The sequence below is a fragment of the Symphalangus syndactylus genome, chromosome 17, assembly GCF_028878055.3.
Source record: "Symphalangus syndactylus isolate Jambi chromosome 17, NHGRI_mSymSyn1-v2.1_pri, whole genome shotgun sequence".
NCBI classification, from domain to species: domain Eukaryota; kingdom Metazoa; phylum Chordata; class Mammalia; order Primates; family Hylobatidae; genus Symphalangus; species Symphalangus syndactylus.
Window position 1 is genome coordinate 50,173,991 of NC_072439.2, and position 19,711 is coordinate 50,193,701.

The 19,711-nt window shown below is 34.5% G+C and overlaps 1 long non-coding RNA gene across 2 annotated transcripts in view; it reads left to right on the forward strand.

The window, feature by feature from the left end:
* The window catches only part of LOC129466011 (uncharacterized), a 124,209-nt gene that overhangs the window by 86,009 nt on the left and 18,489 nt on the right, over positions 1–19,711 (forward strand). The window contains exon 5 of one of the 2 annotated variants that reach the window (XR_008652060.2): positions 1,047–1,247. The exons of the other annotated variant lie outside the window; for it this stretch is intronic. This is a non-coding gene — a long non-coding RNA (uncharacterized lncRNA). Of the gene's footprint in view, positions 1–1,046; positions 1,248–19,711 lie in introns of those variants that run through there. 2 annotated transcript variants of the gene reach the window in all.

Sequence of the window (19,711 nt, forward strand, 5' to 3'; positions counted from 1 at the left end):
TGGCACATATACACCATGGAATACTATGCAGCCATAAAAAATGATGAGTTCATGTCCTTTGTAGGGACATGGATGAAACTGGAAACCATCATTCTCAGTAAACTATCACAAGGACAAAAAAACCAAACACTGAATGTTCTCACTCATAGGTGGAAATTGACACATGGACACAGGAAGGGGAACATCACACTCCGGGGACTGTTGTGGGGTGAGTGGACGGGGGAGGGACAGCATTAGGAGATATACCTAATGCTAAATGACGAGTTAATGGGTGCAGCACACCAACATGGCACATGAATGCATATGTAACAAACCTGCACATTGTGCACATGTACCCTAAAACTTAAAGTTTAATAATAAAAAGAAAAAAAAAAAAAGAAGACTTTATCTAAAATGGAAAACTTCACTGGGGAACTGTCTGGTGGTAAGGGAATATTGACTAAACACCAATACATCTCTCTGAGTCTCTGGAAATATGTTCTTTGACCTTGTCACTAAAAAAGCCATTTCCTACAATGGGCTATGGGTATTTTCCTAGTAGTACACAGAACTGCAGTATTTATCTTTTCAACTTCAAAAATGTACTTTAATATTTTATCTTGACAGCAGTCTTTTCATCCCTTGGTCCCAGTCAAAACTATAGTGAATTTCAGGAATAGTTAAGAGTAGAAGTCACCATAGAATGAAGTAAGAAAAGGAGTAGCTTAGCCAATGAAGTGGCTAATGATGTGAGCATGTTATATGTATATGTTGGTGTAGTGTCAAACCAGTACAAAAATATACTTAAGAAATCCACACTATGCCAATTAGACACTAAAGAAGTGTTATAAATAAGACTATACCACCCCAAAATATGACAGTGACGTAGTTCACGAGATGGCACCCCAGAATATACCCAAAATATAAGTTTTGGTATATTGACTATTTTGAGGTTGAGGCATTTTGAAAAACAGCAAATGAAAGGAGAATCTTTCTTTGAACTCCCTTTGCCTACCTAAAGGCAAATCCTCCAAAATAAACTCCATCGTTGTAAACCATCTCCCCAGGAGTTCCCTCAACTAGGAAGATGGACTCTTATTACGGGAGCAGAAACTAGAAGTTGACAACACCCTGACAAACTTTGTCTGAATCTATCATTATCTCCCATCTATTCTTCTAAGGACCCATTCTTCTTTCCTAAAAATCATTTATTCTCCCCTAAGTAACCAACATCTCTCTTCCCTTTCCCTATTAAGATGGTTTGTAAACTCCCATATCTCATGGTTTTGTGGGGTGTTAGTTTTTTCTTATAATTCCCTTGTGGACATATTAAAAATTAATGAAGTTGTATGCTTTTTCTCTTGTTAATCTGCCTGTTCTCAGTTTTTGTTTGCTTTGTTTTGTTTTGTTTGTACACCCAGCTACCAACCCTAGGATGATAAAGTCTTTATTTCCCTGCAGAAGATTTAAAAAAGACACTAAAGAAGACTCACAAGACTTAACCACAATTCTTACAAGTCTACACTTTACTGAAGGACAAGGATAAAATATAGCATCAGCATTATAGTAAGAATATGCATCCCAGCCAAAGGCTGTCTTACAGCAAGGGGTCCAGAGTGGTCTGATGCAGGCTCCAATTGTCCTCCTTACTGCGAGGCCATACTGGATGCACTTTCTCACTTGCATCAGTGACATCCAACATGTGCATGGAACACCTAGAAAACAGGGGCTCAAAATAAAGTCTTGGTTGGGTCTTCTCACATTCTACTGATCCAAAGGGTCATCACTGTCATGTGACTTGCCATAGTGGTGGAGTCCACTGGCATCACACCTGAACAGGGTATAAATTGTCAATCTTGCTGTTACTAATAGTCTATACTGACAAGATGGAACAAACTGTCCTGAAAGTTGTCTGATAACTATGGTTATAAAATTATACTATTAATTATGTTTTTTTTCATCCCAAGGCCAAGGCTCAGCATCATTAAGTTTTATATCTCTTACAAAGCAGCTTAGGACAATCCCAAAATAGAAGTAGCACTCATAGCACAGCATCCAAATAGGTTTCACAAACTGCTAAGTGTATGAACTTAGGAAGACACTTATAGTATTAATAGAGCAATTCAAAATACTGGGGTTTAAGGATGAACGTACTTCTTGGCAAGGGACATATCTGCATTGTCTGAAGTTATTTCCAAACTGCATCCCACCCCCCCGCCCCACTTCAGTGTCCTCCAAAACTTAAAGACTGTCGTTGTGCTGAGGCACTGAAACTGAGGCTGGTATAAACGTTTTAGGAGTACTTGCTGTTCTAGTTACTATTCTGTGTGTAACATATTGCCTCACAACTTAGAAACTTAAAACAACTGTTTTATTAGACTTGCTGAATTTATGCTTCAAGAATCTGGAAAGAGTTCATCATGATGGAGTATCTACTCTGCTATGTCTGGGGCCTCAGCTGGAAGGACTTGAAGGCTAGGGGCTGGAATCTTCTCAAAGACTCCATCAGTCACATGTCTGATGGTTGATGCTGGTTGCCAGCAAGGACTTCAGCTGTGCTCAGCCAGAACACCTACACACAACATCAACATCCACCAGCACCTCTCTCTGGGGTCATGTCACAGCAGGTAGCCAAATATTTCTTATATGGAGCCTCAGGGCTCCAAAATTGATGCACAAAGAGAGAGGAAGTAGAAATGTCAGTTTTTGGTTTTTTTTTTTTCAAAGTTCTGGAAACTAGTCCAGCATAACTTCCACTATGCTCCATTGGTCAAGCAGTCACAGGGCCCAAATTCCAGAGATGGTTCAGGATATAGATCCCACATCTCAATAGGGGGAGTATCAAAGAATTTGGGGGCTATATTTTAAAACTGTGACATCTGCTTACAATAAAATGGTTTCAATGTTTGGCTTCCAATCTTCAAATTATATTCTGTTTTGCCAGATACCTAGTATAAAACCAGAATACTTGCTTTTTTGGAAGTTTGCAGTTAGAATTCACCCAAGCAGCCTTTAAAAAAAAATCTATTGAGTAGTAAGACTGGGCAGTCAACAGAGGGTACACTTATAGTGGCAAATTCCACTACAGGTTCTTGAGAAAAGTTACTGAAAAGTGATGCAACAAGATTGGAAACCTATTTTTGTAATTCATAGGCAACCATAACTACTGAAAACTATTATATAATTTATGTAAATTATCTTCTAGAGAAAGAACACAAAAGTTCAGTGATCATGAATTATATTCACCTATCTAATAGACCACTCACGAACAAGGCTCAAAAAGATGATAGATACTCATTTTGTGATTAAGTTTATTAAAAGGAGCAAAAAAGTATCAGTGCTCATTATATTTTGTTAATGTATATGATCAAATAAATGGGTCCCATCATAAAATTTGCTAAAATAAAGATAAAAATATTTTTATTTAATGTAGCTAAAGCTAGAGGTTAAAGCCTTTGATTACATTTTCAAAAATTTGCTGGCACTGAAATTTTTAACAATTGGGAAAGAAGACATGGTAGTTTGAAAGAGAATGATAACGTATGTATTGATTCCATCATTGTAAGCTATATATATCTAACTTGCTATAAAAGTCCATTTCAATTGAAGAATATAAAATAGCAAATCTGATTGCCTTTATATCCAAAAGAACTTTAGTTTGAATTTCAACATTCAAAGTATATATCCAATATCTTTACACTAATTGATATTCTGGAGAAACTCTATTGAAAATAAGCACAGGAAATGATAATTACATTTCTTTTGGTTCTTACATAGAACTAGTTTTAAAATGGATATTTGAGTTATTTTCCCCAACTAATATTTTTATGTGGAAGTCTTATTCCATATCCTGAATAAGATGAGAGTTTCTTGAGCATGATATTTGTCTCCTCATTGACTTTTAGGATTTAGTCCAATGAACTGATTGGTTAGGAGTTGTTCCCTTTATTTCCCCACATGTTTTGTTCATTATTTTCAACTTTTGGCAGTTGGTTGATGGGTTGATGAATTATTCTGCCCAGATAGGAATCTCCGCTTTTTAGACAAGGGTATATGTATAGCTTGCCTAGACGTGTATCTGTTTTTATTTTTTCTTAAATTTAATTGTGAATTATTCAAGACAAAAGAAAATGACATACGCTTATACAAAATATTGATAATTACACAATGGTATGCTAATTAGCTATGTGCCTTTAACTTAAAATAAAACACCAAATCTTGAAAATGAGAGAAAAAAATCTACATAAGCAAACAAAAATATAAAAATCATCAGAGGAAATTTCACAAAGCAATGTATAGGATCTATTTTTCAAAGCTGTAAAATTTTATTAAAGAGCATAATCATGTTTCTTGAGAAGATTATATGTGTGTGTGTATATACATATATATACACATATATATATATACATATATACACATATATATGTACATATGTACATATATATACATATATGTGTGTATATATATTTTGTTTGGAATATATATATATATATATATTCCAAACAAAATTATATTGGAGTTGATAGAATTATATTAAAGCTCACATTGAAAAATAAAGTACAGACAAATAAAAGACAGTTTTTGAAGACATACCTTACCAAATTCCAAAACCTACCATGAGACTATTGTAATAAAATAACAGTTATAACCACCTAAACAGAAAAATAAACCACTGGAACAGAGTCAAAGGTCTCCAAACAGAAAAGAATGTTTAGAAAAACACTAAATAACATAGATGGTATTCTATTTCAAATTTGATATTGTTGTATATTAATATAAAATTAAAAATTAGAACCTCTACCAGAAACTATGAAAATAACTCCAAATAGAATAAAGTTCTAAACCTTAGAAAACAATTTAGAAAAATATTAGGAAATAATTTGATCTTAAAGAGATCTTCTTTAAGCAAATAATGAAACTCAATAAAATGAATCTCAAATAATGAAAAATGATCATAAAAAAGATAAATGTATATAACTACATAAGAATTAAACCACATATTACAACAAACACCATAAATAAAAATATCTGCAACACGAATGATAAAAGGTTAATATCTATAAGTTATTCAATGCTTACATACTGATAAGGAAACAATTCACAGAAGAAGAAATACACCTGGACAATAAGCATGAAATAAGATACTCAACCTCACTAGTAGTCAGGAACAAAACAGATTTAAACAACACAAAGTACAAAGAAACACTGAATTAACAAAAATTAAAAGAACTATGATAACCAGTATTAGTGAGTATAACTGGTAGGGGGTTAAATTCTTTTTTTTTTTTTTTTTGAGAAGGAGTCTCGCTCTTTCACCCAGGCTGGAGTGCAGTGGCACGATCTCAGCTCACTGCAGGCTCCGCTGGGGGTTAAATTCTTAAAACCTTTTTATAAATAATCTAGCATCATAAATGAAAACAAGACATATACACAGTAATTGTCCCAGCAGTATCACTTGTGGAAATCTACTCTACAGAAATAAAAGTGCTGCCAGTACGTAAAGATACATGGAGGCAGGTGCTTATTGGAGCTTCCCTGGAACATCACAAATATTGGAAAATAACAATGACAAAGGCCATTATGTCCACTTACAGGAGAATGGTGAAATAACTTCCAGGATGTCCACACTATGAAATATTATGTAGTTATATGAAAGAAAGAACTCTGCATATTGACTGACAAGGGCATGCATGATATATTAAATTAAAAGGTCAGCTTCACACTAGTTTTTCTACTGGAATCCTGTATCTGTTTAACCAGAGCGAGACAAAGAGAGAGACAGAGAGGAGAGAGAGAGAGAGAGAGAGAGGTAAAATATGTAAGGAAGTTTGTATAAAAAGGATATGGAAAGATCGCATTAGGGTTAGTTATATTTGAGGGGTGGAAATTGGGGCTAACAGAACAGGAGGGAATAATTAGCAATTTTTCATTATCTCTTGGTTATTTGACCATTTGTAATTAAAAAAAAACTCAAAGGAGACAGATGGCCTTGAATTAATTTTTAAAAGCAGGTCCCCACTTTGCCTACCAAGATACACATAAACTGAAAGTGAAGGGGCGGGAAAAGATATTTCATGCAACTGGAAACCAAAAAAGAGCAGGAGTAGCTATACTTATCGGATAAGATGAACTACATAGCAAAAACTGTAAAAACACACAAAGGAGGTCACTATATAGGGATAAAGGGGTCAATTCAGCAAGAAAATATAGTAATTATAAATATCTATGCACCCAACACTGCAGCTCCCAAGTATATAAGGCAAATATTAGTAGATCTAAAGGGGGAGATAGACAGCAATACTGTAATGGTAGAGGACTTTAACACCCCACTTGCAGTAATAGACAGACCATCCAGACAGAAAAACAACAAAGAAACACTGGAGTTTACACACTAGACCTGATAGACCTTACTGACATTTACAAAACATTTCACCCCACTGCTAAAGAATTCACATTTTCTTCATCAGCACATGAAAGAAGGATTCTCCAGGATTATCTCCAGATAATCTCTTAGGCCACAAAATAAGTCTAAACAAATTCAAAAAATTAGCAATCATATTAATTATCTTTTCTGACCACAATTAAACTAGAAATCCATAACAAAAGGAACCTCAAAAACTTGACAAACACATGAAAATTAAACAACATGCTCCTGAGTGATCAATAAACAGAACCAAAGACAAAACCACATGATTATCTCAATAGATGCAGAAAAGGCCTTTGACAAAATTCAACAACCCTTCATGCTAAAAACTCTCAATAAATTAGGTATTGATGGGACGTATCTCAAAATCATAAGAGCTATCTATGACAAACCCACAGCCAATATCATACTGAATGGGCAAAAACTGGAAGCATTCCCTTTGAAAACTGGCACAAGACAGGGATGTCCTCTCTCACCACTCCTATTCAACATAGTGCTGGAAGTTCTGGCCAGGGCAATCAGGCAGGAGAAGGAAATAAAGGGTATTCAATTAGGAAAAGAGGAAGTCAAATTGTCCCTGTTTGCAGATGATATGATTGTATATCTAGAAAACCCCATTGTCTCAGCCCAAAATCTCCTTAAGCTGATAAACAACTTCAGCAAAGTCTCAGGATACAAACTCAATGTACAAAAATCACAAGCATTCTTGTACACCAATCACAGACAAACAGAGAGCCAAATCATGAGTGAACTCCCATTCACAATTGCTTCAAAGAAAATAAAATACCTAGGAATCCAACTTACAAGGGATGTGAAGGACCTCTTCAAGGAGAACTACAAACCACTGCTCAATGAAATAAAAGAGGATACAAACAAATGGAAGCACATTCCATGCTCATGGGTTGGAAGAATCAATATTGTGAAAATGGCCATACTGCCCAAGGTAATTTATAGATTCAATGCCATCCCCATCAAGCTACCAATGACTTTCTTCACAGAATTGGAAAAAACTACTTTAAAGTTCATACGGAACCAAAAAAGAGCCCGCATCACCATGTCAATCCTAAGCCAAAAGAACAAAGCTGGAGGCATCACGCTACCTGACTTCAAACTATACTACAAGGCTACAGTAACCAAAACAGCATGGTACTGGTACCACAACAGAGACATAGATCAATGGATCAGAACAGAGCCCTCAGAAATAATGCCACATATCTACAACTATCTGATCTTTTACAAACCTGACAAAAACAAGCAATGGGAAAAGGATTCCCTATTTAATAAATGGTGCTGGGAAAACTGGCTAGCCATATGTAGAAAGCTGAAACTGGATCCCTTCCTTACACCTTATACAAAAATTAATTCAAGATGGATTAAAGACTTACATGTTAGACCTAAAACCATAAAAACCCTAGAAGAAAACCTAGGCAATACCATTCAGGACATAGGCATGGGCAAGGACTTCATATCTAAAACACCAAAAGCAATGGCAACAAAAGCCAAAATTGACAAATGGGATCTCATTAAACTAAAGAGCTTCTGCACAGCAAAAGAAACTACCATCAGAATGAACAGGCAACCTACAAAATGGGAGAAAATTTTCACAACCTACTCATCTGACAAAGGGCTAATATCCAGAATCTACAATGAACTCAAACAAATTTACAAGAAAAAAACAAACAACCCCATCAAAAAGTGGGCAAAGGACATGAACAGACACTTCTCAAAAGAAGACATTTATGCAGCCAAAAAACACATGAAAAAATGCTCATCATCACTGGCCATCAGAGAAATGCAAATCAAAACCACAATGAGATACCATCTCACACCAGTTAGAATGGCGATCATTAAAAAGTCAGGAAACAACAGGTGCTGGAGAGGATGTGGAGAAATAGGAACACTTTTACACTGTTGGTGGGACTGTAAACTAGTTCAACCATTTTGGAAGTCAGTGTGGCGATTCCTCAGGGATCTAGAACTAGAAATACCATTTGACCCAGGCATCCCATTATTGGGTATATACCCAAAGGACTATCAATCATGCTGCTATAAAGACACATGCACACATATGTTTATTGCGGCACTACTCACAATAGCAAAGACTTGGAACCAAGCCAAATGTCCAACAACGATAGACTGGATTAAGAAAATGTGGCACATATACACCATGGAATACTATGCAGCCATAAAAAATGATGAGTTCATGTCCTTTGTAGGGACATGGATGAAACTGGAAACCATCATTCTCAGTAAACTATTGCAAGGACAAAAAACCAAACACCGCATGTTCTCACTCATAGGTGGGAATTGAACAATGAGAACACATGGACACAGGAAGGGGAACATCACACTCTGGGGACTGTTGTGGGGTGGGTGGAGGGGGGAGGGACAGCATTAGGAGATATACCTAATGCTAAATGATGAGTTAATGGGTGCAGCACACCAACATGGCACATGGATACATATGTAACAAACCTGCACATTGTGCACATGTACCCTAAAACTTAAAGTATAATAATAATAATAATAAAAAGAAATTTAAGAAGGGAATTTAAAAATTTCTTGAAACAAATGAAAATGGAGAAAAAACTTAACAAAATCTATGGAATACAGCAAAAACAGTACAAAGAGGGAAGTTTATAGCAATAAATGCCTACGTCAAAAAAGTAGAAAAACTTCAAATAAACCTAACAACATATCTCAAGAAACTAGAAAAGTAAGAACAAACCAAACCACAAATTAGTAGGGAAAAAGAAGAAATAAAGATCAGAGCAGAAATAAATGAAATCAAGACAGAAAAAAACACAACACTACAGACCGAAGGTCAACTAAATAAAAAGTTGTTTTATTGAAGAGTTAAACAAAATCCACAAAGCATTAGATAAACTAACCAAGGAAAAAGAAGAGACAATTCAAGTAAATAAAATCAGAAATGAAAAAGGCGATATAACAACTGAGACCACAAAAATACAAATAATCATTGGAGACTGATGAACAACTATATGCAACAAATTGAAAAACCTAGTTGAAATGGATAAATTCGTGGACACATACAGCCAACTAAGATTGAACCATAAAAAAGAGAAAACCTCAACAAACTAATAAGTAACAAGATTGAAGCTATAATAAAACACCTTCTATCAAAGAAAAACCCAGCACCTAATGGTTTCACTGATAAATTCTACTAAACATTTAAAGAATTGATACCAATTGTATTCAAACTCTTTTTAAAAACTGAAGAAATGGGCCAGGTGTGGTGGCTCATGCCTGTAATCTCAGCACTTTGGGAGGCTGAGGCAGGCAGATCACCTGAGGTCAGGAGTTCGAGACCGGCCTGGCCAACACAGTGAAACCCTGTTTCTACTAAAAATACAAAAATTAGCCAGGCGTGGTGGTGGATGCCAGTAATCCCAACTACTCAGGAGGCTTAGGCAGGAGAATTCCTTGAACCCTGGAGGCAGAGGTGTCGTGAGCCGAAATCGTGCCACTGCACTCCAGCCTGGGTGACAGAGTGAGACCCTGTCTTTAAAAAAAAAAAAAAAAAGAAAAGAAAAAGAAGAAGAAATGGGAATACTTTCAAACTCATTCTATAAGGCCAGCATTACCCTGATACCAAAGTCAGACAAAGACAAAACAAAAACAGGAAACTATAGGCCAATATCATAAATGAACATAGATGCAAAAAATATCCTAAACAAAATACTAGCAAATCAAATTCAACAACACATTAAAAAGACTATTCATCATGATCAAGTGGGATTCATCCCAGGGAGGCAAGGATGTTCAACATACACAAATTAGTATAGCACATTAACAAATCTCAGAACAAAAATTATGACTATTTAAATAGATGCCAAAAAAAGTATTTGGTAACATTTAACTTCCCTTCATGATAAAAACTCTCAAAAGACTTGGGTATAAAAGGAACATAACTCAAAATAATAAAGTCCATATATGACAAACCCGTGGCTAACATTGTAGTGAAGAGGGAAAAATTGAAGACCTTTCCTGTAAGATCTGGAGCAAGACAAGGATGCCAAACTTCATTGCTTTTGTTCAACATACTATTATGATAAATGCATTCAGTAAAGTTGCAGTATACAAAATTAATATATGAAAATCAGTAGTATTTATATATAAAAAGAGAACAAACTGAAAAATAAATCAAGAAAGCGGAATTCATTTAACCAAAGAAGTGAAAGATCTATCAAAGGAAAACTATAAAACACTGACGAAAGAAGTTGAAGAGGAAATACAAAAAAAAAAGATATTCCATGTTCATAGATTGGAGGGATTAATACTGTTAAAATGATAACACTACCGAAAGCAATTTACATCATCAAAATAGATATTCCAAGCTAAGTGATAAAAAATTTTATCTAAATCCAGGAAAATTTCAGAGACCTGAGGCCTGAGCAAGTTGAGGGCAGCTCCTGAAGAATTGATCTCAGTTTCACACAGTGATAAATAAATGACTGAGAAACGTGCTAAGGTTGCTTGGCTCCTGTACCTGGTGGCAGGCATGCATGTTGCCAGCGTCCCTCTGCACTGGGAGGATTTCTCAGGAGGACGTAACATCCTGTGAAAGTGGAACAGGGAGCACTCCTAGTGCATGACAGCTTCCTCATTCCACACAGGTGGCTTCATGAACAGCTGACTGTGCTTGTGGGAAACTTTGAGGCCTATAAGGCAGCTCCTCCCTCTGGGAGCATGCTGAGCTATCAGCTGCTCTACTTATCTCTGCAAAGATATCTGCGTCTTATATTATTTAAAAAATTGTATGTCTTTCAAAAGCATCTGTTGGTGCCTTTCTGTCAATCACAATACTGCCTTATTGTGACTGTCATGCATTTATAAAGTGAGCTTCTAAGAAAATAGAAACAACATGGCTTTTAAAACTTTCCAACTTTTAAGTTCAGGGGTACATGTGCAGGATGTGCAGGTTTGTTACATAGTTAAACATGTAACATGGCTTATTTTCTAAAGCTGACCTAATTTTTTTAAAATTGTTTGCTTTCTAACTGACAAAATTCTTTTCACATGTGTAATCCGGTAAAATTATATTTACAATTAGGATAATATTCAAAATATTTAACAGCTAGTGTGTGTTTGGCATGGACTCATCAGAACAGATGCCATCCATAAACAACTAGTACTGGTAGATAGCAGTAAAACACCAGTCCTGTTTACAACTCTCTGTGAGTAATTAGTACAAAATAAAAAATAGAAAAGGGATCAATAAGTCACTGGCATATCTATACTTCTCTGACAGATTTTTAAATGGCCAAAAGGCATTCTTAAAATAAATAACATTGTGCGAAGGAACTTGTCTCCTCCCTAAGAGTTTTTCGTACAAATAGAATGTATAGCGATAATACACTGGCAAGCAGCTGGTAGAAATATAGTAGCATTGATGCACTTAAAATTAAGAATTCCAACATTAGCAAGCCTATTTATTTGTTTGTATATACATTTATTTATGCCTCACTTTGTTTTATGTAAAGAAAAGGCCATATGATATAATGAATAAGAAGTTCACCGACTGCAGTTAACAATTCTAGAAAACATATTGAGTAAAAGATGGCATAGCTTGGGACAAGTATATTTGAGTTATACTCAGAAATATACGCTATAAGTACAACATGGATAAATGATTTAATTGTACTTATTAGTGCGCATGTAAAGTTAATACAAATGATGCTCAGCAAAGGCAATCAACATATAAACAAATATTCTATAACTTTCTCCATTCAGCTAAGCCATACCCTTTATTTTTGTCTATATTATTTTGCTGTACATCTATACAAAATTTTGAGCCTAAATTCATTTAATTTTTCAAAAGTAGTAAATAATATGATTTATTATGTTTTAATTTACATCTGTGCTTTCCCCAAAGGTAAAGGTAAAAGATCCAGTTTGATCTCTGTACTTATACAATCCTCAGCCTCTATTTATCATATAAACACTGGTGCTAATTAAAATAATGGATTCTTTTAGTAACAAATTCCAACTAAACCCAGAATCACAGAATAATAATTTTTACCATATAGGGGAGAGATTTCATCAAACAATGAGTATGTCTATATAGTTAGGCATTTTTACTGCATTTCTTTATAGTATGCATATTAGACATATTTTAAATCCCATGAGTCCTGCAGTAGATTTTCTACATTGTTAAGTATTTTGTCGTTGACTGATTCTCAGCTTTATCTAATACATTTTTATATTTGTAATTCATTTTTGTTTTAATGTTGTTTCTTCATGTCTAAAACTATGACTTCTAATCAACCTATTGATATTTTTATTTCTATATTATTTTGCAATTCATTGTAATTCATCACAGAACTTGACATATTTATTAACTATAAATGGGTTGTGGCCAAATTAAGTCATTAAATATGCTGTGTGACTTTCCCTAAAATATGCATGGCTCTTCTAATTAAAACAAATATTTATTTATGAAATTACATAGGTTGTCTAACTCCTTGAACATTAGGAGATATAAAAGATACCATTATTTTGAATAACTCTGGCATGACAACTGTTTCAATTAAACTTTGGATTTAAAGCTCTATTTTCATGATAATCCATATGTATGGATGTGTCAGCAAATGTTCATGATCAAAGAGAATATTGTGTATACTATATTCACATTACACATATATCTTTCCAATAGGTTCTGCATAAATGAGGAATAATAACATCAATAAACAAAACCTATACGTAATAATAAAAAATATTCATCTTTGCAAATAGTTTCAATCTCTGTTCCACCAAATCACCCCCAAATTTGTTAATCAGCAGCAAAATGGACAGACTCAAAGGTCACACCCTTGCCTTGTCCATGCTCTAGAGGAAGTGTTAATGAGCATAAAATTAGCCCAAAGTTGGCAGCAGTTAGATGAAAGAGAAGCAGGAAGTCTGTGGACAATTCGCAAACTAATCACCTTCTGAGTAGTTGGAAATAGGCCACCATCATTTTAAACTTAGTTACAGTCCAGTATGCATTTTTCCCGTGAGCACCTTTGTTGCACATTGCATAATATCTATTTCCATTTCTGCCATGACCACAAACTAAACTTGAATGATTTTATAATGATTTAAAGAAAAGCCTATAAAAATTCAAAAGCACACTCCTAGAGCACCTTCTGTGTGCTCAGATATATTCAAGGCTCAAGGAATACTGGGATGAACAAGATACATTTTCTTTCTTCATGGCACTTAAATTCTAGTGGAGAAGACCTACAATAAATAAGTAAATGGGGCCTTGCAAATTATTCTATCACTGAGCAATATTATTGGAAATAGGAGCTATGGAAGGCATATTGAGTCGGCTGAAGAGAAAGTGGGCAATGTCTAAAAAGAGTCAATACACTACTCATTCTAGAAGCTCAAAGTTTAGAAGAATAGGAAGAGGCTTCTTGTTCTAAGCCTGTGTCCAGGCAATATTTTCTCTACAATTTCTTTCAGATAAGTTGCTTTCCTGGTTGCAACTATTCCCACTCATCCATCTTTGCTTTTCTAAAATGCCATTTAAATATGCAACTGCCCTGCTCCAAAATCTATTACAAAAAGAATCAGCTATTTAATGTGCATGGCTTCCAAGATCTGTTTCCAGCCCACAACTCTACTCATCTTAATCTATAAAACATACACCTGGCTCATCAGACAAGCATTCTCATCTGCCATGTTCATTCACACACTAGGCTTCTATCGCTTAACCCTGCCCTTAACCCCATACGGTTTAGGAAATCCAGCATGAGTACTACCTCCAGCTTTCTCTAAAATGGTGACACAACAGAAAAAAGATAGGCTTTGGAGTTAAATTCCCAGGTGAAAAGCCCCTGGGCCTCCCTAAAATCTAGTTTCCTCGTCTGCAGAATGAAATGAAACAATCAATACTGTCTCAAGAATATGGTAAAGAGAATACTGAACCCATACTAACCTTGCTTTATTTTAATTTCTCTTTCATTTATTGACATAATGCTATTTTTATCTTTGTTTTATCTAATAATATTGATGACATTTGTTAATTCTGTCACTCAAGCAAAATTGCAGTCCTATGAGGATATACACCGTATTTCTCTCTTCTGTGTTCCTTGCTACAGTGCTGGACATACTGAAAATGCTCAAAAATATGTACTTACCAACTGATGAATGAGATACATGATTGCCAATAAGTTAAAAGAAATAATTGAATAATTAATGTTTTTGATGTAGTACAAAGGTACTTCGTCATAAGCATAACTGGTCAGCAATGAAATCCAGCTTTGTCAAATAATTTAAAAAGAGAAATAAAATAATGTGAATAAGGTAGAAATATTTTACCAAAAATTTTAATATTTCCTAAAATTTAATTTTGAGACATTCAGAAAGAAGAAAAGTATTTACATAAGAAAGATAGAAGGCCGGACACAGTGTCTCACGCCTGCAATCCCAGCATTTTGGGAGGCCCAGGCGGGCGGATCACAAGGTCAAGAGTTCAAGACCAGCCTGACCAATATGGTGAAACCCCATCTCTACTAAAAATATGAATAAATAAATAAATAAGCCAGGCATGGTGGCATATGCCTGTAATCCCAGCTACTCGGGAGGCTGAGGCAGGAGAAACACTTGAACCTGGGAGGTGGAGATTGCAGTGAGCTGAGATCACACCACTGCACTCCAGCCTGAGCAACAGAGCGAGACTCTGTCAAAAAAAAAAAAAAAAAACACACAAAGAAAGAAAGAAAGAAGAAATAGGTTCAAAACAATAAAGATTAGCTATTTTGACATGAAGCTATACTGAATCTATTATCAAATTCTCACATTTAACCTCAGAAATGTAGATTGCATATGCTTGAAAATAATGTTTTTTTCTACAAAGCAAGGTCACCATCTCTACAACTCAAAAGGTAACAAAACTTTGTGTTTACACATTTAGAAAAAAACTAAAGGGAAAAAGTACATTGTTAAAAATGCAGAATTTTCTAACTTTTAAAAGGTAATATGTGTTTCATATTAAATAAAATATTAAACATCCATATTTCAAGTAAAAGTTAGCATGATATGCCCTCCTATCCCCATTCTGCTGGGATAATACAAATGTGTTTCCCATTTCATATTTCATAATTAAACACAAAACACCATCTAATGAACTTTTTAGGATATCTTATTTAAATAGTGATTCAGAGAATCCTGTAGATGAATAAAAATACATGATCAGAAATGCCTGCACAGCAACAAAAACTCAACTACATAATTAGGGGATCTGTTTTGTGTCTAGTTCAAATTACATATTATTTGATAAATATGTGTTTATTTGGTTATGAGACAAAATTCTCCCTCCTTTATGTTTGAATCCACATCTCTGATAATCAAAAAAGTATATACTTGATATACTTGAATTCATGAGAAACATACTCACTGAGTTCTAGTAACATTTTCCAGCAAACTCTTAACGCATTCATAAAGGTTTATTTAAAATAAGTATTTATTAAAAATTTAATAAAACATGACGGTTATCATTGTCTGACTTGCAAGTAACAGGACCTAAATTTGAATTCTGGCTTTTTCATTTGTCAGCTTTACAGTATTACTTTAAAGAAGCTACTTAACCTCTCCAAGGCTTGCTTTTATCATTTATAAAATGAGGTTAATGATACCACCACAGAGATCTTGAAAGAATTAAGTGTTCAATATATATTAATAACTGTCAAAACTAACTGCTTCCTGGCCCCAAAACTGAAAACCTTAAGGATGTATTATATAGAGAGTTTGCCTATGTATCTGCCTCAGTACTTGGCTAAGTGACTGGCATATAATATAGATATAATATTTTATGAGTAAATTAAATGAAAATAATTTGGGAGTTGAATGCAAAATATTTCAATATGCCTATACACTTGCAGGGTACCATCCAGAAAAGTTTTTCAGGATGTCATATTATTCTAAGCCATTGGCCAGGATGGAGGGAGAGGAGGACTTAATGAGATAAGGGGTTCCTCTGTGACTTTACTTTTGACATTTGAACAAGATAGTGCTGAAATTTAAATCTACTCATATAGATTTCAAGTTCACTTACATATATACTTAAAAACTCTCCTATGTTGTTCAAATAATTAAATTTATTGCTTTTCAGAATTTATGCAGAATTGTGAGGCAAAACTTAAAATAATTATATGAGAATAAAGGACAGAAAGTGAGTATAGGAAGGAAGCAAAACTATCTCAATAATTTAGGTTATAAAAAATTCTTATGTGAATGAGTTACAGAGTTCTCAAGCTTTATTTGAGATAAGACACAAAACATGAAGCTGAAAATTGTAATTATTTCCTACAACAAAAAGTAGAAATAATTTAACACATAATGTTCTAATAATTTGACACTTATTCATTCAATATATATTTTTCTAAGGTATTTTTTAGGTCCATCTTGTCCATACAGTAGCCACTAGACACATGAGACTATTTACATTTAAATTTATATTAATTAGTATTTAAAAATCATGCTGTGCACGGTGGCTCACACCTGTAATCCCACCACTTTGTGAGGCCAAGGTGGTCAGATCACTTGAGGCTAGGAGTTCAAGACCAGTCTGGCCAACATGGGGAAATCCTGTCTCTATTAAAAATACAAAAATTAGCCAGACGTGGTGGCGCAAGCCTGCAGTTCCAGATACCCAGGAAGCTGAGAGATGAGAATCGCTTGAACTTGAGCATGGGAGGCAGAGGTTGCCATGGATCTGCAGCCTGGGAGTCGAGATCACACCACCGCACTCCCACCTGGGTGACAGAGCAAGACTCTGTCTCAAAAAAAAAATGAAATTAAAATTAAAATTAAAATTTGTCCCTCAGTCACACTAGCCACGTTTCAATTGCTCCATAGCCACATGTGACCAATGATTACCATATTGGATAGTCCAGAAAACATTTCTATCATCACAGAAAGTTTTATAGGACAATAACTCTCCTAGATAGTTTGGGGCCACAAAAAAGGTTGAGGGCAGTACATTACAGCCAAAGAGCTGAAGATATGCTAGAAGAGATGAAACATGAGCAAAAACCATTTTAATACAAGACAGTTTTAATTTTACAAATCAAGTGCCACAAGAACACTAGTGACCACAGAAGACTGTTCGTTAAGATTTGAGTTTAATTTTGAAGAATGAGCAAGATATTTATATTTGTTGCATGGCTTTAAATTTCTCTTTATGTAAAAGATAAAATTTTTAGGGCAGCAATTATAGGAAAGTGAAGGCTTTTAATGCTATTCGACTAACGTTTCTTCTTACTTTATAAATGTTGTGTCTTTACTAGAAAAAATTAAGGTGATTTTACTTTCATCTTAAGATTTTTACATCGTTCATTGTTCCTTAACAATTATTTGTTGAAGACTCCAGAAATAATGCACTTCTAAATTATTTTAAATTCAAAATTGCTTCATTGAGATTTGATACTTAACCTAGTTCATGTTAAGAAACAATGAATATGATGTGTTCAATGCAAAAACAATGTGGTATCAGTGCTGTGAATTTAGTTGATAAATTCCTTCCTGAGATAAAAGCATTCATATTAAAAATACAAAAAAAAGCATTTTTTGTTTTGTCCGATTCATCACCTCTCTACATCATTTTCTCTATCTTCCTAGGAACACAAACACAGACACTACATAAGGCTTAGAGCTTAAAATGGTAGGAAGCTATGACACTTGCCTGTTGTACTCGAGCGTTACTGACAGGCTCTCACTTAATACGATGGAAAGAGCCTCCCTTAGGTGTCCCAAGGAGGTGTAATAACTTACTAACACAAGGTGGTGCTCTGTTATTATGAAACAGCCTATCTTTGCTTTGGTTCTAGGAAGCAGAGGTCAAACATTCTTACAGCTTGACCATTTTTCTTGAAGGTTTTAAAAACTGTTAATGTCTCATTCTCACTTGAAAACCTCATCCAAACCATTTAAAAATCATTCTTAGAAAGCTGTCCTAATCATAATTCCAACCACTCAGGGAGGATCCAATTTATCTCATTGTTCTCAACAGTAATTTTGATGGCAGTAGGCCTTGGATCTCTCACTGATTGCTTCTTTTCATTTTTCTCTGTTTGTGATCCTTTTGATCAGATAGTTCTTACACTTTTCTTGGGGTTGTCTCAAGCCTATTGTTTCTGTGAACTGATCAGACTTTTTCCAGACAAAACTGCCAGATTGACCTCCAAATAAATGATTAGAACAACTTCGACTCTCCTTCAGCTAACCAGTCTATTATTATTTATTTATTTCATTTTGCTTCCTATGTAAGTATGAACATATATAACATATCATTGTATATTTATATTAATATATTTACCTATTGGTAAATCTCTAATTTCATCCTTCCTGTAGAAAAACCTTGACAATGTAATTTGAAAATGTGACATGCAGTTAACCACATTTAAATAATCCTCCTTATGACTGAACAGGAAACAGGCCAATGCCATATTCCATTTAATGATATTTTTAAGGGAAGAATAACTAAATATAGCTTCAAATATGGATATATATGTACACATATATATGCATCTACATATTACACAAAAATATACAAATTATAAATATCTATAAATATTCCTAGAAAGAACTGAAGGTAGGATTCTAGCATTACATAATTTCACATATGCCAAATCCTCTAATCAAATGGAATCTGATTCTTTATGCTGTCAGGTAGTTATATATTTCTAATACTTCTCAAGGAAACTTTCCATAGCTGTCTTAAATTTCTCAAGGACATTGATCTCAAAATAATCTCAACCTCTATTCTTCTATTCTGAATCTTACGAAAGCATTTATCTTGTTTATAAATAGCTAAAAACTTCTTAAGAAATCAGACTGGAAGAGGTTGCATATATTTCAAACATTTTAAAATCACAAAACAAAAGCAATAAGTCAAGAAAATAGACAAGAAAAGATTCCATTTGTTTTAAAGTGTGTTCTAAAATCATATCACTAATGAAAGTCTGCTGATGTCATGACAATGTCATAGCTTCAGCTCTTCAAAGAACATGTTGTCTGGTTACTATAGCATTGCTATATTTGGATTAATTAGAAACGGAAACGTGGATAGCATTAGCTTTGAAATTAAATGAGCCCTCTAACGGGGAAGCTAATTACTGAATTCATTCTGAAGATCTGTTTTACTTGTGAAAATTTAGGTTATTAAATTGAACAATATGTACTCAGGACTAGAAATGGAAATCAGGGCATCCTCGGACAGAGCACAGGGGAACCAGTGGCTCTTATGGAGCCAGACCTGATATTAGTCTTTTGTTAGAGAGGATTATTATTGTTAATATT